Source organism: Dendropsophus ebraccatus, unplaced genomic scaffold (genome assembly GCF_027789765.1).
Source record: "Dendropsophus ebraccatus isolate aDenEbr1 unplaced genomic scaffold, aDenEbr1.pat pat_scaffold_969_ctg1, whole genome shotgun sequence".
Lineage (NCBI taxonomy): Eukaryota > Metazoa > Chordata > Amphibia > Anura > Hylidae > Dendropsophus > Dendropsophus ebraccatus.
In genome coordinates this window covers 22,663-50,434 of record NW_027210569.1, presented here as the reverse complement: position 1 = coordinate 50,434, position 27,772 = coordinate 22,663, and the positions used below count along the sequence as shown (strand labels likewise).

At 47.0% G+C, this 27,772-nt stretch overlaps 1 long non-coding RNA gene across 1 annotated transcript in view; it reads right to left on the bottom strand.

Annotated features, from left to right (window-relative positions):
- Positions 1-352: 352 nt before the first annotated feature.
- The window catches only part of LOC138781283 (uncharacterized), a 43,602-nt gene continuing 16,182 nt past the window's right edge, over positions 353-27,772 (bottom strand). The window contains exon 3 of the long non-coding RNA XR_011361462.1: positions 353-420. This is a non-coding gene — a long non-coding RNA (uncharacterized lncRNA). The remainder of the gene's footprint in view (positions 421-27,772) is intronic.

Sequence of the window (27,772 nt, the reverse complement as noted above, 5' to 3'; positions counted from 1 at the left end):
TCTGACCATCAGCGGCGTCTTGTCCGCACCCCCTGAGCCGAGGAGAGCGATGATGAAGCAAAGTCAGGTAAGTTGCTAACACTTAGATACTTTTCTATGACATCCTGGTAGCCACCTACCTTGACCAGAGAGGAGTGCAGGTAGATGTTGTGCGGCATGATGATGGCTCGATGATGCCCACAGCCCTGGAGTAACTCCGCAGATCCGCAGCCAGAACAGTACGGGAAGAACATGCCTTTATGACCTCCGCTGGTACCGGATGCACCACCACATACTGAAGGACACAGAGAGCAATGTCACACAACAGGTCTCACCAGGGAGGAGGGGGCCGCACTACCATCACCATCCTCACCTCATAGCCAAACGTCACCGCCATTATAGTGATCAGGAGTCCAAAGAAGGCCTCCAGCTTCCTGAGACCTGCGGAGACACATAGGGTTAAAGGATCGTAGAGACGGGAAGGGAAAGGAGTTCCCCTGTGTGTGTATGGGGGTCAGGTGGAACGGCTGTAGACTGAGCCCCCCTGTGTGTGTATGGGGGTCGGGGTATGGCTTTAGACTGAGCCCTCTGTGTGTATATGGAAACCACTGGAAAAACGGCTGTAGGCTGAGACCCCCAATGTGTGTATGGGGGCCAGGGGAGAAACGGCTGTAGGCTGAGACCCCCAATGTGTGTATGGGGGCCAGGGGAGAACGGCTGTAGGCTGAGACCCCCAATGTGTGTATGGGGGCCGGGGGGAGAACGGCTGTAGGCTGAGACCCCTAATGTGTGTATGGGGGGCCGGGGGAGAACGGCTGTAGGCTGAGACCCCCTGTGTGTGTTTGGGGGCCGGGGGAGAACGGCTGTAGGCTGAGACCCCCTGTGTGTGTGTTTGGGGGGGGTTCAGGAGGAACAGCTGTAGGATCAGCCCCCCTGTGTGTGTATGGTGGCTAAGGGAGAACGGCTGTAGGCTGAGACCCCCTGTGTGTGTGTTTGGGGGGGGTTCAGGAGGAACAGCTGTAGGATCAGCCCCCCTGTGTGTGTATGGTGGCTAAGGGAGAACGGCTGTAGGCTGAGCTCCCCTGTGTGTGTGTTTGGGGGGGGGTTCAGGAGGAACAGCTGTAGGATCAGCCCCCCTGTGTGTGTATGGTGGCTAAGGGAGAACGGCTGTAGGCTGAGCCCCCCGTGTGTTTATGGGGGCCGGGAGAGAATGGTTGTAGGCTGAGCCTCCCTGTGTGTGTTAGGGGGCCAGGAGGAACGACTGTAGGATGAGCCCCCCTGTGTGTGTATGGCGGTCTGGAAGAACGGTTGTAGGCTGAGCCCCCCTGTGTGTGTATGGCGGTCTGGAAGAACGGTTGTAGGCTGAGCCCCCCTGTGTGTGTATGGCGGTCTGGAAGAACGGTTGTAGGCTGAGCCCCCCTGTGTGTGTATGGGGGCAGGGAGAGAGCGGCTGTAGAACGAGCTCCCCTGTGTGTGTATGGGGGTCAGGGGAACGTCTGTTAGGATAAGCCCCCCCTGTGTGTTTATGGGGCAGGGAGAGAACGGGTTGTAGGCCTGACCCCCCTGTGTGTGTATGGGGGCAGGGAGAGAGCGGCTGTAGAACGAGCTCCCTGTGTGTGTATGGGGGTCGGGGAACGTCTGTAGGATAAGCCCCCTGTGTGTTTATGGGGGCAGGAGAGAACGGTTGTAGGCTGAGCCCCCTGTGTGTATGGGGGCCGGGGAGAGAAAAAGCTGTAGCTGAGCCCCCCTGTGTATGTGGGGGGGGTCGTGGAGAACGGCTGTGGATAAGACCCCCTGTGCGTGTTGGGGGGGGGGGAGGGTCAGGAGGAATTGCTGTAGGATGAGCCCCCTGTGTGTGGTTTAGGGGGGGGGGGGTCGGAGGATGGCCTGTAGGGGAGGACCCCCTTGTGTGTTGGGGGGGGGGGGGGGGGGGGGGGGTCCCCCAGGAGGAATTGCTGTAGGATGAGCCCCCGTGTGTGTTTTTAGGGGGGGGGGTCAGGAGGAATTGCTGTAGGATGATCCCCTGTGTGTGTTTGGGGGGTCAGGAGAATGGCTGTAGGATGATCCCCCCTGTGTGTGTTTGGGGGGGGGGGGATCAGGGAGGAATGGCTGTAGGATGATCCCCTGTGTGTGTTTGGGGGGGGGGGGGTCAGGAGGAATGGCTGTAGGAGGAGACCCCCTGTGTGTGTTTGGGGGGGGGGTCAGGAGGAATGGCTGTAGGCTGAGACCCCCTGAGTGTGTTTAGGGGGTCAGGAGGAATGGCTGTAGGATGAGCCCCCCTGTGTGTGTTTGGGGGGGGGGGGTCAGGGAGGAATGGCTTGTAGGATGATCTCCCTGTGTATGTGGTGGGGGGGGGGGGGGTCAGGAGGAATGGCGTGTAGGCTGAGACCCCCCTGTGTGTGTTTGGGGGGGGGGGTCAGGAGGAATGGCTGTAGGATGATCTCCCTGTGTATGTTGGTGGGGGGGGGCAGCCAGTGGTCTGGCCACCTTATAAATGACTGCTATATGTCACAAGAGGGACTTGTGACCAATACAGACGGGCACTGAGCAGTTGGTCTTTACCTCCGATTTTGGCTCTCTTATTCCAATGTAATGGAGGCTTCACATATCAGATACACAGCATCACGGCGAGAAGAGCTCCGCAGCTTACTCTCCTCATGTCCAGCCACATCTACCTCTGCCCCTGAGACAAAGACCCCCACACACTCTATCCTACCCTGCCCCCATTTCCTGTGGTGTCAGAAGGGCAGGGGCATATGGGTAGCTAGTCACCCCCTGCGGAGAGGGAAGAAGGTTCCAGCTCTGGATTCCAGAGGATGATAAAAGTCACTGATCAGTATCACAATCTGCAATGCTAATACACCGAGCTAAGCAACAAATTCACCACACTAATACAACAAACTATAAACCAGGTAGAGTAATAAGAAGCTAATACAACACTAATACAACAAACTATAAACCAGGTAGAGTAATAAGAAGCTAATACAACACTAATACAACAAACTATAAACCAGGTAGAGTAATAAGAAGCTAATACAACACTAATACAACAAACTATAAACCAGGTAGAGTAATAAGAAGCTAATACAACACTAATACAACAAACTATAAACCAGGTAGAAGATGGTTACTAATTCTCCTGGCCACCGGCAAGATGGAGGCCCAACTCTCCTTGCGTATACTCAGGAAGGGAACCAGTGTGCAGCCCTCCTGTACACCCCACGCCAGGGCCGTAACAAGATGGCGTCCTCCTCTCCCACATACAGCAGAATTACCAGGCCCAACTGGTGTCCCATCTCAAATAAAAAGCAGTCGTCCTGTATCCCTCAATTTCTAACTACGCCAATGCAAAGGGTGGGTTCATCCTGAGGAATTCTCGCGGATAATGTCCACGGAATTCTGCTGTGTGTCTGTGCCCACGGCCGCGCGCCTTTCCGCCGGCTCCATAGACACCATTCTATGGGCTGGCGTATTTCTGCTATCCAGACAAAGAAAAAAGGGTCAGGTCCTCAAGAAAGACAATATAGTGGAACAATGGATCAAGTCTTTTGGAGACAGAGAGTGTATAAGGGAAATAGAGTTAGTATTTATTGTGGTATATCAAATAGATAAAATCAAATCATGCATACGGGAGATTTAAAACACAAGGGGATTAATAGTATAATAATGGGTTCAATCATAATATATAAGGGGATATGGTATACCAAAAATAAAATCAAAAAGAAGAAAAACGGGAATAAAAAATAAAAAATATAAAAATGATCAAATGAGAAAAAAAAAAAATGAAAAATTAGAGGATGCAAAATCAAAAATATAATATATTAATGATGATCAATAGAAATATAATGAAATTGTATAAATGTCACAATCAATGGGCTGTAATTGATAGTTTGTGTATCCATACAGACAGAGATGCCGATCTCTTGTGTAAATAACTGATAGCAGGCAGCTTATTGTCGGACCGCAGCGCGTTTTAGAGCTAGAGATAGCCGGCAGCCGGTTATCAGACGTAATAAATCTTAGATGTAGATGTCCGACCGACCGCAGCGTGTTTAGGAGCTAGAGATAGCCGGCAGCCGGTTATCAGACGTAATAAATCATAGATGTAGATGTCCGACCGCAGCGCGTTTAGGAGCTAGAGATAGCAGACAGCCGGTTATCAGACGTAATAAATCTTAGATGTAGATGTCCGACCGACCGCAGCGTGTTTTAGAGCTAGAGATAGCCGGCAGCCGGTTATCAGACAGTAATAAATCTTAGATGTAGATGTCCGACCGCAGCGCGTTTAGGAGCTAGAGATAGCAGACAGCCGGTTATCAGACGTAATAAATCTTAGATGTAGATGTCCGACCGACCGCAGCGTGTTTTAGAGCTAGAGATAGCCGGCAGCCGGTTATCAGACGTAATAAATCTTAGATGTAGATGTCCGACCGCAGCGCGTTTTAGAGCTAGAGATAGCCGGCAGCCGGTTATCAGACAGTAATAAATCTTAGATGTAGATGACCGACCGCAGCACGTTTTAGAGCTAGAGATAGCCGGCAGCCGGTTATCAGACGTAATAAATCTTAGATGTAGATGTCCGACCGACCGCAGCGCGTTTAGGAGCTGGGAATCTACGGGTCCCTGATAGATAGTGACTAGACAGCAGTAAATCCTAGATGGCGATGTCAGCGGGCTGTTGTCATGTAATGTCCGCTCGGGGAGCAATAGTTACAATGTTTGATTGTGGTAATTGATATGTTTAGAAACCAATCAGTGGGTTGTGAGAGTGTAACAGTTGTTCTCACTGGTGCTTGTAGCAGCGCTCACCCCTCTTGATGTTTTCAGTCTCCGCTCTGCTTCCCAGGACGTGCGGTCTTGATGCTGTTTGTCAAGCCGTTCTGCAGAATGTGTCTGTCTTTGTGGCCATTTGATATACCACAATAAATACTAACTCTATTTCCCTTATACACTCTCTGTCTCCAAAAGACTTGATCCATTGTTCCACTATATTGTCTTTCTTGAGGAGCTGACCCTTTTTTCTTTGTCTGGATACATTTCTCCTAGGGTATAGGAGTTTCTTCCAGGTTAACCTCGTTAGGCATCTAATTTGCAGTTGATCTCACACTTATCCTCTGTTTTTCTGTATTCTGCTATCCACTGAAAGAACCGACATGTCACTTCTTTCGATGGATAGCGGAATACGCCGGCCCATAGAATGGTGTCTATGGAGCCGGCGGAAAGGTGCACGGCCGTGCGCTTGGAAAGACAGCGGATTTCCGTGGACATTATCTGCAAGAATTCCTCAGTATGAACCCACCTAAACGCGGGAAAGCTGCTCCAAAGCGCGGGAGGTCCCTAGCAAGAACCGGCCAACGTTTCAGCGCCACCTCTCGGCAGAACCGGAAACGACAAGAGTCCCCACCAGAAGTTCCAACGTCGCCATCTTTCTACTCCTCTCTGCGACTTCAAGTCCACTCAGTGGCACACTACAAGTCCCATGCAGCCCGGACTCCTCTAGAGTCATCACCAGAGACCCTCTTCAGCAGCTCCCTGCGGTATCACAGCTGCCACGGTCACAGCATGGACCAGCAAGTCGCTGGCGCCTCCGCACCACCACCACCAGCATCTCCGGCACCCTCCGGTGCTGCATCCTCATCGGCTCCTGCTATGGCAGATCATCCTGCCTCTATCTTCTTACACCCGGCTAACCTGCCATATAACCGGGGTACCCCAAGAAAACTGGCGCACTTCAGTGATCCCTAACATTTCTCTCCTTATCTCCTGAGCAACAGGTGGAGATTCTTCTAGACCAGATAGAAGTTGCCGCAGCCGAGGAAGTCCGTACCTGGGCACCCGCTCACAAGACCTGTGTTGATGCCATCGTCCCCCTCAGAAGCCAGGTGAGACCCTCAGAGACTATGCACTCGCACTACACGCTGCCTTCAGAGCTGTACGCCACCAAGACACCTTGCACATCCTCATGGACAGGTTCATAGAGGGGGTAGATTCCAGGTCCACACAGGATAGACTCCGGGACTTAGCCAAACCCTGGCATGCTGTTTACTGAGTATTAAAGTCTGGTGCTCATGTCCCTAGTGATCCCCCCGCAGAGACACTTTACACCGCTCCCTCTCTCCCAGTCCTGGCGAGGACACCTATCCCTCCAGTGCATTACCGCCCCACAAGGTCAGGCTCTCTAAGCAGCAACCACTCCTGTTAACCCTTTGCAGGAACAAGCGATAGCAAATGTCAGGCCTTAAAGGACTTACAGATGCAACCTGCCCCTAAGGGCCCTGTTCCACGGGCCGGGCAACGATGTAAACGAGCGCCGATCTGCTAGATCGTAGTGATGTGCGGGTGGTGAACAACGATTCTAGGTTTGAACCTAAATGAACGATCAGCCGATGACACGATCATCGGCTGATCATTCTCTCTATTCCACCAAGCGATAATCTTATTGCTGCCGTGGAATAGGCCCCTAACTCCAGAGAGTCCTCCCACAGTAGAAAACGCTCACCTGAGCCCCATATCCCGCTTGCTAGCCCTGAACGTCCTCCACTTTGGAGAGGGCCCCCGTATGAGAGACCATATTGCACATTCTGTAGGAGATCTGGCCACTACCGACGTGAATGCTATCAGTTAAATGAGCTGCCCCCGAGGCAAAGGACCGACCCTCGGGTGGAAGATCCCCAAGGTCCAAGAAGGCGTCCAAGTGAAAATCAAGGTTCCTATCTTCCTGCCCACATGTAACGGGTGTCCGGGTGTCATGATCGCGCCTGAAAAGGCATCAGTGTCACAATCTGTTGCAAAGATTCGACCTGTGCGCCAAAGACCGCGCTTTTGGCATTAGGTCCGTGCCTGGTTTTCTTACGTTCTTTGCTCATGTCTTCTGTGATCCGGTCCATGTTTTCTCAGTTCTCCCTGCACCTTCCTTGCTGATTGTCTCTGCTGTGTTGTGATTGACAGGTCTCCTCTCCTCTGGCTTCTTTCTCTTGTGTGTTTCTCCTGCTCAGCCTATCAGCTTGGAGTCCGGGACTTCTGCTCCCTTATAGCTCGGTCCCTCCCTTCACTCTGCGCTCTTGATAGCGTTGTTCAGCTTGTCTGTCAGCTAGATCCGGCCTTTCCTCAGATTGTCTGTATTCCCAGTTCCTGATCCCTTTGCTTGTTTATTACCTTCTTTGTCTTTTGGTTCAGTGTTCTCCTTTAATCCTCAGTGTGCCTTGCTTGTCCACCGTTACCTTGTTGTATTTCTGGCTTTGGCTCTATCGTTACCTTCTTCCATCCCTGGCTTTCGTCCTCCGTTCGTTTGGTCCTCCGTTCCTTGCTGCTTTCTTGGTCCTGTCCTTCTGTATGTTTCGTGGCTTTGCCTTGTCTGCTGTCATTGTACCTTGTTCGTCTGTACTGTGTCTTGTCTGTATTTGCACTTACTGCAGTGTAGGGAACGCCGCCCAGTTGCGGACGGTCGTTTAGGGCCTGCTCTGCAAGTAGGTAGGGACAGTTTGGGGGGGGTCTTAGCCATAGGGCCCACTTGTCCTGTGTCTCTGTGTTCCCAGGGGCCCTGACACCGTTTCAATGAAGCCCCCTTAGATGCCTTAATAGACACTGGCTCTCAAGTCACTACTATTGATCACCAGGTGTTTGAAAAACACTTTGATTGTTCAAAACTATCTGGTGAATTTCCAGGAGATCTGGATCTTCAGCCTATGCAATGCTCCTGTGACCTTCCAGCGTTTAATGGAGAGATGTCTTGGCCATGTTACCCCCAGAGTGTCCTGTTGTATTTGGATGACATCATTGTGTATCTACCGCACCTGACAGAGCTCTTCCAAGTCTTTATCTGTCGGCTTGAAGATGAAGCCATCCAAGTCTCAATTACCTGGGACATGTTGTAAGTTCCACAGGTGTTCTACACCTAAGACCGCTAAAGATGTCAGAAGCTTCCTGGGATTCGCCGGATATTACAGCCGTTTCATCCCACAATTTACCCATATCGCTGCTCCTCTGACAGGGCTGATGTCCAAAAGATGTTCCTGGTAAACGACTGTGGCAACAGGAACAAAAAGAAGCTTTCCAGGCGTTGAAAGCTCTTCTCACTCGGGCTCCAATCCTGGCCTCCCCAGACTACACCCAGCCATTCCGTTATATACTGACACCAGCTATCAAGGCCTACGAGCTGTTCTCTCACAAGTCCAAGGCCTACGAGCTGTTCTCTCACAAGTCCAAGATAACAAGGAGTGAATAATGGCCTATGCCAAGAGAAGCCTCAGAGAAAGTGAGAAGAATTATCAGAATTATAGTTCTTTCAAGTTGGAACTCCTAGCCTTAGCCTGGGCTGTCACTGAAAAATTTCAAGACTATCTGGTGGCCTCCAGCTTCACCGTGTATATAGATAACAATTCTCTGGCACCTCAACACCGCCAAGCTTGGTGCCTTAGAGCAGAGATGGGCCTCACGACTGGCAAACTTCAACTTTACTATCAAGTATCGCAGTGGCAAGGCCAATGTGAACACTGATGGATTGTCTCACTTACAGACTGGCGCAGAGCAATCTTCTGAAGATCAGTGGGAAGATGTTGCGATACCACACTTCTATGACAGTTTTGCCCATCAGGAGGTGGTAGCCTTGGTCAAGTAGGATGAAGATAGATCATGGCGCGGGTCAGTCTTGGGACTATCTAAATGGAAATTACTTCAGGCGAGACTCCAGAGACTCTGGCGCCAAAGAAAATGCCTCTTCCTGCAGAGAGGCCTACTCCTCAGAAACTCCCTAGATCCTGTTACCGGTGTAGCATGCCAGATTAACCCCCGTCCAGATTATACCCGGGGTATAAAATGGCCTAGGCCAAACTATACCCCTCCAGGCCAGAATATACCCGGGGTATAAAATAGCCTAGGCCAAACTATACCCCTCCAGGCCAGAATATACCCGGGGTATAAAATAGCCTAGGCCAAACTATACCCCTCCAGGCCAGAATATACCCGGGGTATAAAATGGCCTAGGCCAAACTATACCCCTCCAGGCCAGAATATACCCGGGTATAAAATAGCCTAGGCCAAACTATACCCCTCCAGGCCAGAATATACCCGGGTATAAAATAGCCTAGGCCAAACTATACCCCTCCAGGCCAGAATATACCCGGGGTATAAAATAGCCTAGGCCAAACTATACCCCTCCAGGCCAGAATATACCCGGGGTATAAAATGGCCTAGGCCAAACTATACCCCTCCAGGCCAGAATATACCCGGGTATAAAATAGCCTAGGCCAAACTATACCCCTCCAGGCCAGAATATACCCGGGTATAAAATAGCCTAGGCCAAACTATACCCCTCCAGGCCAGAATATACCCGGGGTATAAAATAGCCTAGGCCAAACTATACCCCTCCAGGCCAGAATATACCCGGGGTATAAAATGGCCTAGGCCAAACTATACCCCTCCAGGCCAGAATATACCCGGGGTATAAAATAGCCTAGGCCAAACTATACCCCTCCAGGCCAGAATATACCCGGGGTATAAAATGGCCTAGGCCAAACTATACCCCTCCAGGCCAGAATATACCCGGGTATAAAATAGCCTAGGCCAAACTATACCCCTCCAGGCCAGAATATACCCGGGTATAAAATAGCCTAGGCCAAACTATACCCCTCCAGGCCAGAATATACCCGGGGTATAAAATAGCCTAGGCCAAACTATACCCCTCCAGGCCAGAATATACCCGGGGTATAAAATGGCCTAGGCCAAACTATACCCCTCCAGGCCAGAATATACCCGGGTATAAAATAGCCTAGGCCAAACTATACCCCTCCAGGCCAGAATATACCCGGGTATAAAATAGCCTAGGCCAAACTATACCCCTCCAGGCCAGAATATACCCGGGGTATAAAATAGCCTAGGCCAGAGTAGCTTAAAATAGACTATATCTCTCCAGGTCACAATGTTATCACTTCACTGGTTTTCTCACACTGTCTCTACTTTGTTTAAAAATTGCGCTGTCTCCTATCTCTGCAGGACTGGCAGGTCACATCACGTGCTGATCGGTGTATTACATGTGCTGATCGGTGTATTACATGTGCTGATCGGTGTATTACATGTGCTGATCGGTGTATTACATGTGCTGATCGGTGTATTACATGTGCTGATCGGTGTATTACATGTGCTGATCGGTGTATTACATGTGCTGATCGGTGTATTACATGTGCTGATCGGTGTATTACACGCCATGTGCTGATCGGTGTATTACATGTGCTGATCGGTGTATTACATGTGCTGATCGGTGTATTACATGTGCTGATCGGTGTATTACATGTGCTGATCGGTGTATTACACGCCATGTGCTGATCGGTGTATTACATGTGCTGATCGGTGTATTACACGCCATGTGCTGATCTGTGTATTACATGTGCTGATCGGTGTATTACATGTGCTGATCGGTGTATTACATGTGCTGATCGGTGTATTACACGCCATGTGCTGATCGGTGTATTACACGTCATGTGCTGATCGGTGTATTACATGTGCTGATCGGTGTATTACACGCCATGTGCTGATCGGTGTATTACATGTGCTGATCGCTGTATTACACGTCATGTGCTGATCGGTGTATTACACGCCATGTGCTGATCGGTGTATTACATGTGCTGATCGGTGTATTACACGTCATGTGCTGATCGGTGTATTACATGTGCTGATCGGTGTATTACATGTGCTGATCGGTGTATTACATGTGCTGATCGGTGTATTACACGCCATGTGCTGATCGGTGTATTACATGTGCTGATCGGTGTATTACACCCCATGTGCTGATCGGTGTATTACACGCCATGTGCTGATCTGTGTATTACATGTGCTGATCTGTGTATTACATGTGCTGATCGGTGTATTACACGACATGTGCTGATCGGTGTATTACATGTGCTGATCGGTGTATTACATGTACTGATCGGTGTATTACACGCCATGTGCTGATCGGTGTATTACATGTGCTGATCGGTGTATTACATGTGCTGATCGGTGTATTACATGTGCTGATCGGTGTATTACACGTCATGTGCTGATCGGTGTATTACATGTGCTGATCGGTGTATTACATGTGCTGATCGGTGTATTACATGTGCTGATCGGTGTATTACATGTGCTGATCGGTGTATTACATGTGCTGATCGGTGTATTACATGTGCTGATCGGTGTATTACACGCCATGTGCTGATCGGTGTATTACATGTGCTGATCGGTGTATTACACGCCATGTGCTGATCGGTGTATTACACGTCATGTGCTGATCGGTGTATTACACGCCATGTGCTGATCGGTGTATTACATGTCATGTGCTGATCGGTGTATTACATGTGCTGATCGGTGTATTACATGTGCTGATCGGTGTATTACATGTGCTGATCGGTGTATTACACATCATGTGCTGATCGGTGTATTACATGTGCTGATCGGTGTATTACACGCCATGTGCTGATCGGTGTATTACACGCCATGTGCTGATCGGTGTATTACATGTGCTGATCGGTGTATTACATGTGCTGATCGGTGTATTACACGCCATGTGCTGATCGGTGTATTACACGCCATGTGCTGATCGGTGTATTACACGCCATGTGCTGATCGGTGTATTACACCCCATGTGCTGATCGGTGTATTACACGTCATGTGCTGATCGGTGTATTACATGTGCTGATCGGTGTATTACATGTGCTGATCGGTGTATTACACGTCATGTGCTGATCGGTGTATTACATGTGCTGATCGGTGTATTACATGTGCTGATCGGTGTATTACATGTGCTGATCGGTGTATTACATGTGCTGATCGGTGTATTACACGCCATGTGCTGATCGGTGTATTACACGTCATGTGCTGATCGGTGTATTACATGTGCTGATCGGTGTATTACACGCCATGTGCTGATCGGTGTATTACACGCCATGTGCTGATCGGTGTATTACACGCCATGTGTTGATCGGTGTATTACATGTGCTGATCGGTGTATTACACGCCATGTGTTGATCGGTGTATTACATGTGCTGATCGGTGTATTACATGTGCTGATCGGTGTATTACATGTGCTGATCGGTGTATTACATGTGCTGATCGGTGTATTACATGTGCTGATCGGTGTATTACATGTACTGATCGGTGTATTACATGTGCTGATCGGTGTATTACATGTGCTGATCGGTGTATTACATGTGCTGATCGGTGTATTACATGTGCTGATCGGTGTATTACATGTGCTGATCGGTGTATTACACGTCATGTGCTGATCGGTGTATTACATGTACTGATCGGTGTATTACATGTGCTGATCGGTGTATTACATGTGCTGATCGGTGTATTACACGCCATGTGCTGATCGGTGTATTACATGTCATGTGCTGATCGGTGTATTACATGTGCTGATCGGTGTATTACACATCATGTGCTGATCGGTGTATTACATGTGCTGATCGGTGTATTACATGTGCTGATCGGTGTATTACACGTCATGTGCTGATCGGTGTATTACATGTGCTGATCGGTGTATTACACGTCATGTGCTGATCGGTGTATTACATGTGCTGATCGGTGTATTACATGTGCTGATCGGTGTATTACACGCCATGTGCTGATCGGTGTATTACACGCCATGTGCTGATCGGTGTATTACACCCCATGTGCTGATCGGTGTATTACACGTCCTGTGCTGATCGGTGTATTACATGTGCTGATCGGTGTATTACATGTGCTGATCGGTGTATTACATGTGCTGATCGGTGTATTACATGTACTGATTGGTGTATTACATGTGCTGATTGGTGTATTACATGTGCTGATCGGTGTATTACATGTGCTGATCGGTGTATTACATGTGCTGATCGGTGTATTACACGTCATGTGCTGATCGGTGTATTACATGTGCTGATCGGTGTATTACATGTGCTGATCGGTGTATTACATGTGCTGATCGGTGTATTACATGTGCTGATCGGTGTATTACATGTGCTGATCGGTGTATTACACGCCATGTGCTGATCGGTGTATTACATGTGCTGATCGGTGTATTACACGCCATGTGCTGATCGGTGTATTACACGTCATGTGCTGATCGGTGTATTACATGTGCTGATCGGTGTATTACATGTGCTGATCGGTGTATTACACGACATGTGCTGATCGGTGTATTACATGTGCTGATCGGTGTATTACATGTGCTGATCGGTGTATTACATGTGCTGATCGGTGTATTACACGCCATGTGCTGATCGGTGTATTACACGCCATGTGCTGATCGGTGTATTACATGTGCTGATCGGTGTATTACACGTCATGTGCTGATCGGTGTATTACATGTGCTGATCGGTGTATTACATGTGCTGATCGGTGTATTACATGTGCTGATCGGTGTATTACATGTGCTGATCGGTGTATTACATGTGCTGATCGGTGTATTACACGCCATGTGCTGATCGGTGTATTACATGTGCTGATCGGTGTATTACACGCCATGTGCTGATCGGTGTATTACGCGTCATGTGCTGATCGGTGTATTACATGTGCTGATCGGTGTATTACACGCCATGTGCTGATCGGTGTATTACATGTGCTGATCGGTGTATTACATGTGCTGATCGGTGTATTACACGTCATGTGCTGATCGGTGTATTACATGTACTGATCGGTGTATTACACGCCATGTGCTGATCGGTGTATTACACGCCATGTGCTGATCGGTGTATTACATGTCATGTGCTGATCGGTGTATTACATGTGCTGATCGGTGTATTACATGTGCTGATCGGTGTATTACATGTGCTGATCGGTGTATTACACATCATGTGCTGATCGGTGTATTACATGTGCTGATCGGTGTATTACACGCCATGTGCTGATCGGTGTATTACACGCCATGTGCTGATCGGTGTATTACATGTGCTGATCGGTGTATTACATGTGCTGATCGGTGTATTACACGCCATGTGCTGATCGGTGTATTACATGTGCTGATCGGTGTATTACATGTGCTGATCGGTGTATTACATGTGCTGATCGGTGTATTACATGTCATGTGCTGATCGGTGTATTAAACGCCATGTGCTGATCGGTGTATTACATGTGCTGATCGGTGTATTACACGCCATGTGCTGATCGGTGTATTACATGTGCTGATCGGTGTATTACATGTGCTGATCGGTGTATTACATGTACTGATTGGTGTATTACATGTGCTGATCGGTGTATTACATGTGCTGATCGGTGTATTACATGTGCTGATCGGTGTATTACACGCCATGTGCTGATCGTTGTATCACATGTGCTGATCGGTGTATTACATGTGCTGATCGGTGTATTACATGTGCTGATCGGTGTATTACACGCCATGTGCTGATCGGTGTATTACATGTGCTGATCGGTGTATTACACGTCATGTGCTGATCGGTGTATTACATGTGCTGATCGGTGTATTACACGTCATGTGCTGATCGGTGTATTACATGTGCTGATCGGTGTATTACATGTGCTGATCGGTGTATTACACGCCATGTGCTGATCGGTGTATTACACGCCATGTGCTGATCGGTGTATTACACGCCATGTGCTGATCGGTGTATTACACCCCATGTGCTGATCGGTGTATTACACGTCATGTGCTGATCGGTGTATTACATGTGCTGATCGGTGTATTACATGTGCTGATCGGTGTATTACATGTGCTGATCGGTGTATTACACGTCATGTGCTGATCGGTGTATTACATGTGCTGATCGGTGTATTACATGTGCTGATCGGTGTATTACATGTGCTGATCGGTGTATTACACGCCATGTGCTGATCGGTGTATTACACGCCATGTGCTGATCGGTGTATTACACGTCATGTGCTGATCGGTGTATTACATGTGCTGATCGGTGTATTACACGCCATGTGCTGATCGGTGTATTACACGCCATGTGCTGATCGGTGTATTACACGCCATGTGTTGATCGGTGTATTACATGTGCTGATCGGTGTATTACACGCCATGTGTTGATCGGTGTATTACATGTGCTGATCGGTGTATTACATGTGCTGATCGGTGTATTACATGTGCTGATCGGTGTATTACATGTGCTGATCGGTGTATTACACATCATGTGCTGATCGGTGTATTACATGTGCTGATCGGTGTATTACACGCCATGTGCTGATCGGTGTATTACACGCCATGTGCTGATCGGTGTATTACATGTGCTGATCGGTGTATTACACGCCATGTGCTGATCGGTGTATTACACGCCATGTGCTGATCGGTGTATTACACGCCATGTGCTGATCGGTGTATTACACCCCATGTGCTGATCGGTGTATTACATGTGCTGATCGGTGTATTACACCCCATGTGCTGATCGGTGTATTACATGTGCTGATCGGTGTATTACATGTGCTGATCGGTGTATTACATGTGCTGATCGGTGTATTACACGTCATGTGCTGATCGGTGTATTACATGTGCTGATCGGTGTATTACATGTGCTGATCGGTGTATTACATGTGCTGATCGGTGTATTACACGCCATGTGCTGATCGGTGTATTACATGTGCTGATCGGTGTATTACATGTGCTGATCGGTGTATTACATGTGCTGATCGGTGTATTACACGCCATGTGCTGATCGGTGTATTACATGTGCTGATCGGTGTATTACACGTCATGTGCTGATCGGTGTATTACATGTGCTGATCGGTGTATTACATGTGCTGATCGGTGTATTACACGCCATGTGCTGATCGGTGTATTACACGCCATGTGCTGATCGGTGTATTACACGCCATGTGCTGATCGGTGTATTACACCCCATGTGCTGATCGGTGTATTACATGTGCTGATCGGTGTATTACATGTGCTGATCGGTGTATTACACGTCATGTGCTGATCGGTGTATTACATGTGCTGATCGGTGTATTACATGTGCTGATCGGTGTATTACATGTGCTGATCGGTGTATTACATGTGCTGATCGGTGTATTACATGTGCTGATCGGTGTATTACACGCCATGTGCTGATCGGTGTATTACATGTGCTGATCGGTGTATTACATGTGCTGATCGGTGTATTACACGCCATGTGCTGATCGGTGTATTACACGCCATGTGCTGATCGGTGTATTACACGTCATGTGCTGATCGGTGTATTACATGTCATGTGCTGATCGGTGTATTACATGTGCTGATCGGTGTATTACATGTGCTGATCGGTGTATTACACGCCATGTGCTGATCGGTGTATTACACGCCATGTGTTGATCGGTGTATTACATGTGCTGATCGGTGTATTACATGTCATGTGCTGATCGCTGTATTACATGTGCTGATCGGTGTATTACATGTGCTGATCGGTGTATTACATGTGCTGATCGGTGTATTACATGTGCTGATCGGTGTATTACATGTGCTGATCGGTATATTACATGTGCTGATCGGTGTATTACATGTGCTGATCGGTGTATTACACGCCATGTGCTGATCGGTGTATTACACGCCATGTGCTGATCGGTGTATTACACGCCATGTGCTGATCGGTGTATTACACGTCATGTGCTGATCGGTGTATTACATGTGCTGATCGGTGTATTACACGCCATGTGCTGATCGGTGTATTACACGCCATGTGCTGATCTGTGTATTACACGCCATGTGCTGATCGGTGTATTACACGTCATGTGCTGATCGGTGTATTACATGTGCTGATCGGTGTATTACATGTGCTGATCGGTGTATTACATGTGCTGATCGGTGTATTACACGCCATGTGCTGATCGGTGTATTACACCCCATGTGCTGATCGGTGTATTACATGTGCTGATCGGTGTATTACATGTGCTGATCGGTGTATTACACGCCATGTGCTGATCGGTGTATTACATGTGCTGATCGGTGTATTACACGTCATGTGCTGATCGGTGTATTACATGTCATGTGCTGATCGGTGTATTACACGCCATGTGCTGATCGGTGTATTACACGTCATGTGCTGATCGGTGTATTACATGTGCTGATCGGTGTATTACATGTGCTGATCGGTGTATTACACGTCATGTGCTGATTGGTGTATTACATGTGCTGATCGGTGTATTACATGTGCTGATCGGTGTATTACATGTGCTGATCGGTGTATTACACGCCATGTGCTGATCGGTGTATTACATGTGCTGATCGGTGTATTACATGTGCTGATCGGTGTATTACATGTGCTGATCGGTGTATTACATGTGCTGATCGGTGTATTACACGCCATGTGCTGATCGGTGTATTACACGCCATGTGCTGATCGGTGTATTACATGTGCTGATCGGTGTATTACATGTCATGTGCTGATCGGTGTATTACATGTGCTGATCGGTGTATTACATGTGCTGATCGGTGTATTACATGTGCTGATCGGTGTATTACATGTCATGTGCTGATCGGTGTATTACATGTGCTGATCGGTGTATTACATGTGCTGATCGGTGTATTACACGCCATGTACTGATCGGTGTATTACACGCCATGTGCTGATCGGTGTATTACACGCCATGTGCTGATCGGTGTATTACATGTGCTGATCGGTGTATTACATGTGCTGATCGGTGTATTACACGTCATGTGCTGATCGGTGTATTACATGTGCTGATCGGTGTATTACACGTCATGTGCTGATCGGTGTATTACATGTGCTGATCGGTGTATTACACGCCATGTGCTGATCGGTGTATTACATGTGCTGATCGGTGTATTACATGTCATGTGCTGATCGGTGTATTACACGTCATGTACTGATCGGTGTATTACATGTGCTGATCGGTGTATTACACGTCATGTGCTGATCGGTGTATTACATGTGCTGATCGGTGTATTACATGTCATGTGCTGATCGGTGTATTACACGTCATGTACTGATCGGTGTATTACATGTGCTGATCGGTGTATTACATGTGCTGATCGGTGTATTACATGTGCTGATCGGTGTATTACATGTGCTGATCGGTGTATTACACGTCATGTGCTGATCGGTCTATTACATGTGCTGATCGGTGTATTACACGCCATGTGCTGATCGGTGTATTACATGTGCTGATCGGTGTATTACACGCCATGTGCTGATCGGTGTATTACATGTCATGTGCTGATCGGTGTATTACACGCCATGTGCTGATCGGTGTATTACATGTGCTGATCGGTGTATTACATGTGCTGATCGGTGTATTACACGCCATGTGCTGATCGGTGTATTACACGCCATGTGCTGATCGGTGTATTACACACCATGTGCTGATCGGTGTATTACACGTCATGTGCTGATCGGTGTATTACATGTGCTGATCGGTGTATTACATGTGCTGATCGGTGTATTACATGTGCTGATCGGTGTATTACATGTGCTGATCGGTGTATTACATGTGCTGATCGGTGTATTACATGTGCTGATCGGTGTATTACACGCCATGTGCTGATCGGTGTATTACATGTGCTGATCGGTGTATTACATGTGCTGATCGGTGTATTACATGTGCTGATCGGTGTATTACACGCCATGTGCTGATCGGTGTATTACATGTGCTGATCGGTGTATTACACGTCATGTGCTGATCGGTCTATTACATGTGCTGATCGGTGTATTACACGCCATGTGCTGATCGGTGTATTACACGTCATGTGCTGATCGGTCTATTACATGTGCTGATCGGTGTATTACATGTGCTGATCGGTGTATTACATGTCATGTGCTGATCGGTGTATTACACGCCATGTGCTGATCGGTGTATTACATGTGCTGATCGGTGTATTACATGTGCTGATCGGTGTATTACACGCCATGTGCTGATTGGTGTATTACATGTGCTGATCGATGTATTACATGTGCTGATCGGTGTATTACATGTGCTGATCGGTGTATTACATGTGCTGATCGGTGTATTACATGTGCTGATCAGTGTATTACACGCCATGTGCTGATCGGTGTATTACATGTGCTGATCGGTGTATTACATGTGCTGATCGGTGTATTACATGTGCTGATCTGTGTATTACACGCCATGTGCTGATCGGTGTATTACATGTCATGTGCTGATCGGTGTATTACACGCCATGTGCTGATCGGTGTATTACACGTCATGTGCTGATCGGTGTATTACACGCCATGTGCTGATCGGTGTATTACATGTGCTGATCGGTGTATTACACGCCATGTGCTGATCGGTGTATTACACGCCATGTGCTGATCGGTGTATTACACGTCATGTGCTGATCGGTGTATTACATGTGCTGATCGGTGTATTACATGTGCTGATCGGTGTATTACACGCCATGTGCTGATCGGTGTATTACATGTGCTGATCGGTGTATTACATGTGCTGATCGGTGTATTACATGTCATGTACTGATTGGTGTATTACATGTACTGATCGGTGTATTACATGTGCTGATCGGTGTATTACACGCCATGTGCTGATCGGTGTATTACATGTGCTGATCGGTGTATTACACGCCATGTGCTGATCGGTGTATTACACGTCATGTGCTGATCGGTGTATTACATGTGCTGATCGGTGTATTACATGTGCTGATCGGTGTATTACATGTGCTGATCGGTGTATTACACCCCATGTGCTGATCGCTGTATTACATGTGCTGATCGGTGTATTACATGTGTTGATCGGTGTATTACATGTGCTGATCGGTGTATTACATGTCATGTGCTGATCGCTGTATTACACGCCATGTGCTGATCGGTGTATTACACGTCATGTGCTGATCGGTGTATTACATGTGCTGATCGGTGTATTACACGCCATGTGCTGATCGGTGTATTACACGCCATGTGCTGATCGGTGTATTAAACGCCATGTGCTGATCGGTGTATTACATGTGCTGATCGGTGTATTACATGTGCTGATCGGTGTATTACATGTGCTGATCGGTGTATTACATGTGCTGATCGGTGTATTACATGTGCTGATCGCTGTATTACATGTGCTGATCGGTGTATTACATGTGCTGATCGGTGTATTACATGTGCTGATCGGTGTATTACATGTCATGTGCTGATCGGTGTATTACATGTGCTGATCGGTGTATTACATGTCATGTGCTGATCGGTGTATTACATGTGCTGATCGGTGTATTACACGTCATGTGCTGATCGGTGTATTACATGTGCTGATCGGTGTATTACACGCCATGTGCTGATCGGTGTATTACATGTGCTGATCGGTGTATTACATGTGCTGATCGGTGTATTACACGTCATGTGCTGATCGGTGTATTACATGTGCTGATCGGTGTATTACACGTCATGTGCTGATCGGTGTATTACATGTGCTGATCGGTGTATTACACGTCATGTGCTGATCGGTGTATTACATGTGCTGATCGGTGTATTACACGCCATGTGCTGATCGGTGTATTACATGTCATGTGCTGATCGGTGTATTACATGTCATGTGCTGATCGGTGTATTACATGTCATGTGCTGATCGGTGTATTACATGTGCTGATCGGTGTATTACACGCCATGTGCTGATCGGTGTATTACATGTGCTGATCGGTGTATTACATGTGCTGATCGGTGTATTACATGTGCTGATCGGTGTATTACATGTCATGTGCTGATCGGTGTATTACATGTCATGTGCTGATCGGTGTATTACACGCCATGTGCTGATCGGTGTATTACACGCCATGTGCTGATCGGTGTATTACATGTCATGTGCTGATCGGTGTATTACATGTCATGTGCTGATCGGTGTATTACATGTCATGTGCTGATCGGTGTATTACATGTGCTGATCGGTGTATTACACGCCATGTGCTGATCGGTGTATTACACGTCATGTGCTGATCGGTGTATTACATGTGCTGATCGGTGTATTACATGTGCTGATCGGTGTATTACATGTGCTGATCGGTGTATTACACGCCATGTGCTGATCGGTGTATTACATGTGCTGATCGGTGTATTACATGTGCTGATCGGTGTATTACATGTGCTGATAGGTGTATTACATGTGCTGATCGGTGTATTACATGTGCTGATCGGTGTATTACACGCCATGTGCTGATCGGTGTATTACATGTGCTGATCGGTGTATTACACGTCATGTGCTGATCGGTGTATTACACGTCATGTGCTGATCGGTGTATTACATGTGCTGATCAGTGTATTACACGTCATGTGCTGATAGGTGTATTACATGTGCTGATCGGTGTATTACATGTGCTGATCGGTGTATTACACGCCATGTGCTGATCGGTGTATTACATGTGCTGATCGGTGTATTACACGCCATGTGCTGATCGGTGTATTACACCCCATGTGCTGATCGGTGTATTACACGCCATGTGCTGATCGGTGTATTACATGTGCTGATCGGTGTATTACATGTGCTGATCGGTGTATTACATGTGCTGATTGGTGTATTACATGTGCTGATCGGTGTATTACACGTCATGTGCTGATCGGTGTATTACATGTGCTGATCGGTGTATTACACGCCATGTGCTGATCGGTGTATTACATGTGCTGATCGGTGTATTACATGTGCTGATCGGTGTATTACATGTGCTGATCTGTGTATTACACGCCATGTGCTGATCGGTGTATTACATGTCATGTGCTGATCGGTGTATTACACGCCATGTGCTGATCGGTGTATTACACGTCATGTGCTGATCGGTGTATTACACGCCATGTGCTGATCGGTGTATTACATGTGCTGATCGGTGTATTACATGTGCTGATCGGTGTATTACATGTGCTGATCGGTGTATTACATGTCATGTGCTGATCGGTGTATTACACGCCATGTGCTGATCGGTGTATTACACGTCATGTGCTGATCGGTGTATTACATGTGCTGATCGGTGTATTACATGTCATGTGCTGATCGGTGTATTACATGTGCTGATCGGTGTATTACATGTGCTGATCGGTGTATTACATGTGCTGATCGGTGTATTACATGTGCTGATCGGTGTATTACATGTCATGTGCTGATCGGTGTATTACATGTGCTGATCGGTGTATTACATGTCATGTGCTGATCGGTGTATTACATGTGCTGATCGGTGTATTACATGTGCTGATCGGTGTATTACACGCCATGTGCTGATCGGTGTATTACATGTGCTGATCGGTGTATTACATGTGCTGATCGGTGTATTACATGTGCTGATCGGTGTATTACATGTGCTGATCGGTGTATTACATGTGCTGATCGGTGTATTACACGTCATGTGCTGATCGGTGTATTACATGTGCTGATCGGTGTATTACATGTGCTGATCGGTGTATTACATGTGCTGATCGGTGTATTACATGTGCTGATCGGTGTATTACACGCCATGTGCTGATCGGTGTATTACACGCCATGTGCTGATCGGTGTATTACACGCCATGTGCTGATCGGTGTATTACACGCCATGTGCTGATCGGTGTATTACACGCCATGTGCTGATCGGTGTATTACACGTCATGTGCTGATCGGTGTATTACATGTGCTGATCGGTGTATTACATCTGCTGATCGGTGTATTACATGTGCTGATCGGTGTATTACATGTGCTGATCGGTGTATTACATGTGCTGATCGGTGTATTACACGCCATGTGCTGATCGGTGTATTACATGTCATGTGCTGATCGGTGTATTATATGTGCTGATCGGTGTATTACATGTGCTGATCGGTGTATTACATGTGCTGATCGGTGTATTACATGTGCTGATCGGTGTATTACATGTGCTGATCGGTGTATTACATGTGCTGATCGGTGTATTACATGTGCTGATCGGTGTATTACATGTGCTGATCGGTGTATTACACGCCATGTGCTGATCGGTGTATTACATGTCATGTGCTGATCGGTGTATTACATGTGCTGATCGGTGTATTACATGTGCTGATCGGTGTATTACATGTCATGTGCTGATCGGTGTATTACATGTGCTGATCGGTGTATTACATGTGCTGATCGGTGTATTACACGCCATGTGCTGATCGGTGTATTACACGCCATGTGCTGATCGGTGTATTACATGTGCTGATCGGTGTATTACATGTGCTGATCGGTGTATTACACGCCATGTGCTGATCGGTGTATTACATGTGCTGATCGGTGTATTACACGCCATGTGCTGATCGGTGTATTACATGTGCTGATCGGTGTATTACATGTGCTGATCGGTGTATTACATGTCATGTGCTGATCTGTGTATTACACGCCATGTGCTTATCGGTGTATTACACGCCATGTGCTGATCGGTGTATTACATGTGCTGATCGGTGTATTACATGTGCTGATCGGTGTATTACACGCCATGTGCTGATCGGTGTATTACATGTGCTGATCGGTGTATTACATGTGCTGATCGGTGTATTACATGTGCTGATCGGTGTATTACATGTGCTGATCGGTGTATTACATGTCATGTGCTGATCGGTGTATTACATGTGCTGATCGGTGTATTACATGTGCTGATCGGTGTATTACATGTGCTGATCGGTGTATTACATGTGCTGATCGGTGTATTACATGTGCTGATCGGTGTATTACACGCCATGTGCTGATCGGTGTATTACATGTGCTGATCGGTGTATTACATGTGCTGATCGGTGTATTACATGTGCTGATCGGTGTATTACATGTGCTGATCGGTGTATTACATGTCATGTGCTGATCGGTGTATTACATGTGCTGATCGGTGTATTACATGTGCTGATCGGTGTATTACATGTGCTGATCGGTGTATTACATGTGCTGATCGGTGTATTACATGTCATGTGCTGATCGGTGTATTACATGTGCTGATCGGTGTATTACATGTCATGTGCTGATCGGTGTATTACATGTGCTGATCGGTGTATTACATGTCATGTGCTGATCGGTGTATTACATATGCTGATCGGTGTATTACATGTGCTGATCGGTGTATTACATGTGCTGATCGGTGTATTACACGCCATGTGCTGATCGGTGTATTACATGTGCTGATCGGTGTATTACATGTGCTGATCGGTGTATTACATGTCATGTACTGATTGGTGTATTACATGTACTGATCGGTGTATTACATGTGCTGATCGGTGTATTACACGCCATGTGCTGATCGGTGTATTACACGCCATGTGCTGATCGGTGTATTACACGCCATGTGCTGATCGGTGTATTACACGCCATGTGCTGATCGGTGTATTACACGCCATGTGCTGATCGGTGTATTACACGTCATGTGCTGATCGGTGTATTACATGTGCTGATCGGTGTATTACATCTGCTGATCGGTGTATTACATGTGCTGATCGGTGTATTACATGTGCTGATCGGTGTATTACATGTGCTGATCGGTGTATTACACGCCATGTGCTGATCGGTGTATTACATGTCATGTGCTGATCGGTGTATTATATGTGCTGATCGGTGTATTACATGTGCTGATCGGTGTATTACATGTGCTGATCTGTGTATTACATGTGCTGATCGGTGTATTACACGCCATGTGCTGATCGGTGTATTACATGTCATGTGCTGATCGGTGTATTACATGTGCTGATCGGTGTATTACATGTGCTGATCGGTGTATTACATGTCATGTGCTGATCGGTGTATTACATGTGCTGATCGGTGTATTACATGTGCTGATCGGTGTATTACACGCCATGTGCTGATCGGTGTATTACACGCCATGTGCTGATCGGTGTATTACATGTGCTGATCGGTGTATTACATGTGCTGATCGGTGTATTACATGTGCTGATCGGTGTATTACACGTCATGTGCTGATCGGTGTATTACACGCCATGTGCTGATCGGTGTATTACATGTGCTGATCGGTGTATTACACGCCATGTGCTGATCGGTGTATTACATGTGCTGATCGGTGTATTACATGTGCTGATCGGTGTATTACATGTCATGTGCTGATCTGTGTATTACACGCCATGTGCTTATCGGTGTATTACACGCCATGTGCTGATCGGTGTATTACATGTGCTGATCGGTGTATTACACGCCATGTGCTGATCGGTGTATTACACGTCATGTGCTGATCGGTGTATTACATGTGCTGATCGGTGTATTACACGCCATGTGCTGATCGGTGTATTACATGTGCTGATCGGTGTATTACATGTCATGTGCTGATCGGTGTATTACATGTCATGTGCTGATCGGTGTATTACATGTGCTGATCGGTGTATTACATGCCATGTGCTGATCGATGTATTACATGTCATGTGCTGATCGGTGTATTACATGTGCTGATCGGTGTATTACATGTGCTGATCGGTGTATTCCATGTACTGATCGGTGTATTACACGTCATGTGCTGATCGGTGTATTACATGTGCTGATCGGTGTATTACATGTGCTGATCGGTGTATTACATGTGCTGATCGGTGTATTACATGTGCTGATCGGTGTATTACACGTCATGTGCTGATCGGTGTATTACATGTGTTGATCGGTGTATTACATGTCATGTGCTGATCGGTGTATTACATGTGCTGATCGGTGTATTACATGTGCTGATCGGTGTATTACATGTGCTGATCGGTGTATTACATGTGCTGATCGGTGTATTACACGCCATGTACTGATCGGTGTATTACATGTGCTGATCGGTGCATTACACGCCATGTGCTGATCGGTGTATTACACGCCATGTGCTGATCGGTGTATTACATGTGCTGATCGCTGTATAACATGTGCTGATCGGTGTATTACATGTACTGATCGGTGTATTACACGTCATGTGCTGATCGGTGTATTACACGCCATGTACTGATCGGTGTATTACACGTCATGTGCTGATCGGTGTATTACACGCCATGTGCTGATCGGTGTATTACATGTCATGTGCTGATCGGTGTATTACACGCCATGTGCTGATCGGTGTATTACATGTGCTGATCGGTGTATTACATGTGCTGATCGGTGTATTACATGTGCTGATCGGTGTATTACACGCCATGTGCTGATCGGTGTATTACATGTGCTGATCGGTGTATTACATGTGCTGATCGGTGTATTACATGTGCTGATCGGTGTATTACATGTGCTGATCGGTGTATTACATGTCATGTGCTGATCGGTGTATTACATGTGCTGATCGGTGTATTACACGCCATGTGCTGATCGGTGTATTACATGTGCTGATCGGTGTATTACACGCCATGTGCTGATCGGTGTATTACATGTGCTGATCGGTGTATTACATGTGCTGATCGGTGTATTACATGTGCTGATCGGTGTATTACATGTGCTGATCGGTGTATTACATGTGCTGATCGGTGTATTACATGTGCTGATCGGTGTATTACATGTGCTGATCGGTGTATTACATGTCATGTGCTGATTGGTGTATTACATGTGCTGATCGGTGTATTACATGTGCTGATCGGTGTATTACACGTCATGTGCTGATCGGTGTATTACACGCCATGTACTGATCGGTGTATTACATGTGCTGATCGGTGTATTACACGCCATGTGCTGATCGGTGTATTACACGCCATGTGCTGATCGCTGTATAACATGTGCTGATCGGTGTATTACACACCATGTGCTGATCGGTGTATTACATGTGCTGATCGGTGTATTACATGTGCTGATCGGTGTATTACACGCCATGTGCTGATCGGTGTATTACATGTGCTGATCGGTGTATTACACACCATGTGCTGATCGGTGTATTACATGTGCTGATCGGTGTATTACATGTGCTGATCGGTGTATTACACGCCATGTGCTGATCGGTGTATTACACGCCATGTGCTGATCGGTGTATTACATGTGCTGATCGGTGTATTACACGTCATGTGCTGATCGGTGTATTACATGTGCTGATCGGTGTATTACACGTCATGTGCTGATCGGTGTATTACATGTGCTGATCGGTGTATTACATGTGCTGATCGGTGTATTACACGCCATATGCTGATCGGTGTATTACACGCCATGTGCTGATCGGTGTATTACATGTGCTGATCGGTGTATTACACGCCATGTGCTGATCGGTGTATTACATGTGCTGATCGGTGTATTACATGTGCTGATCGCTGTATTACATGTGCTGATCGGTGTATTACATGTGCTGATCGGTGTATTACATGTGCTGATCGGTGTATTACATGTGCTGATCGGTGTATTACATGTGCTGATCGGTGTATTACACGCCATGTGCTGATCAGTGTATTACACGTCATGTGCTGATCGGTGTATTACATGTGCTGATCGGTGTATTACACGCCATGTGCTGATCGGTGTATTACATGTGCTGATCGGTGTATTAAACGCCATGTGCTGATCGGTGTATTACATGTGCTGATCGGTGTATTACATGTGCTGATCGGTGTATTACATGTGCTGATCGGTGTATTACATGTGCTGATCGGTGTATTACATGTCATGTGCTGATCGGTGTATTACATGTGCTGATCGGTGTATTACATGTCATGTGCTGATCAGTGTATTACATGTGCTGATCGGTGTATTACATGTGCTGATCGGTGTATTACACGCCATGTGCTGATCGGTGTATTACATGTGCTGATCGGTGTATTACATGTGCTGATCGGTGTATTACATGTCATGTACTGATTGGTGTATTACATGTACTGATCGGTGTATTACATGTGCTGATCGGTGTATTACACGTCATGTGCTGATCGGTGTATTACATGTGCTGATCGGTGTATTACACGCCATGTGCTGATCGGTGTATTACACGCCATGTGCTGATCGGTGTATTACACGCCATGTGCTGATCGGTGTATTACACGCCATGTGCTGATCGGTGTATTACACGCCA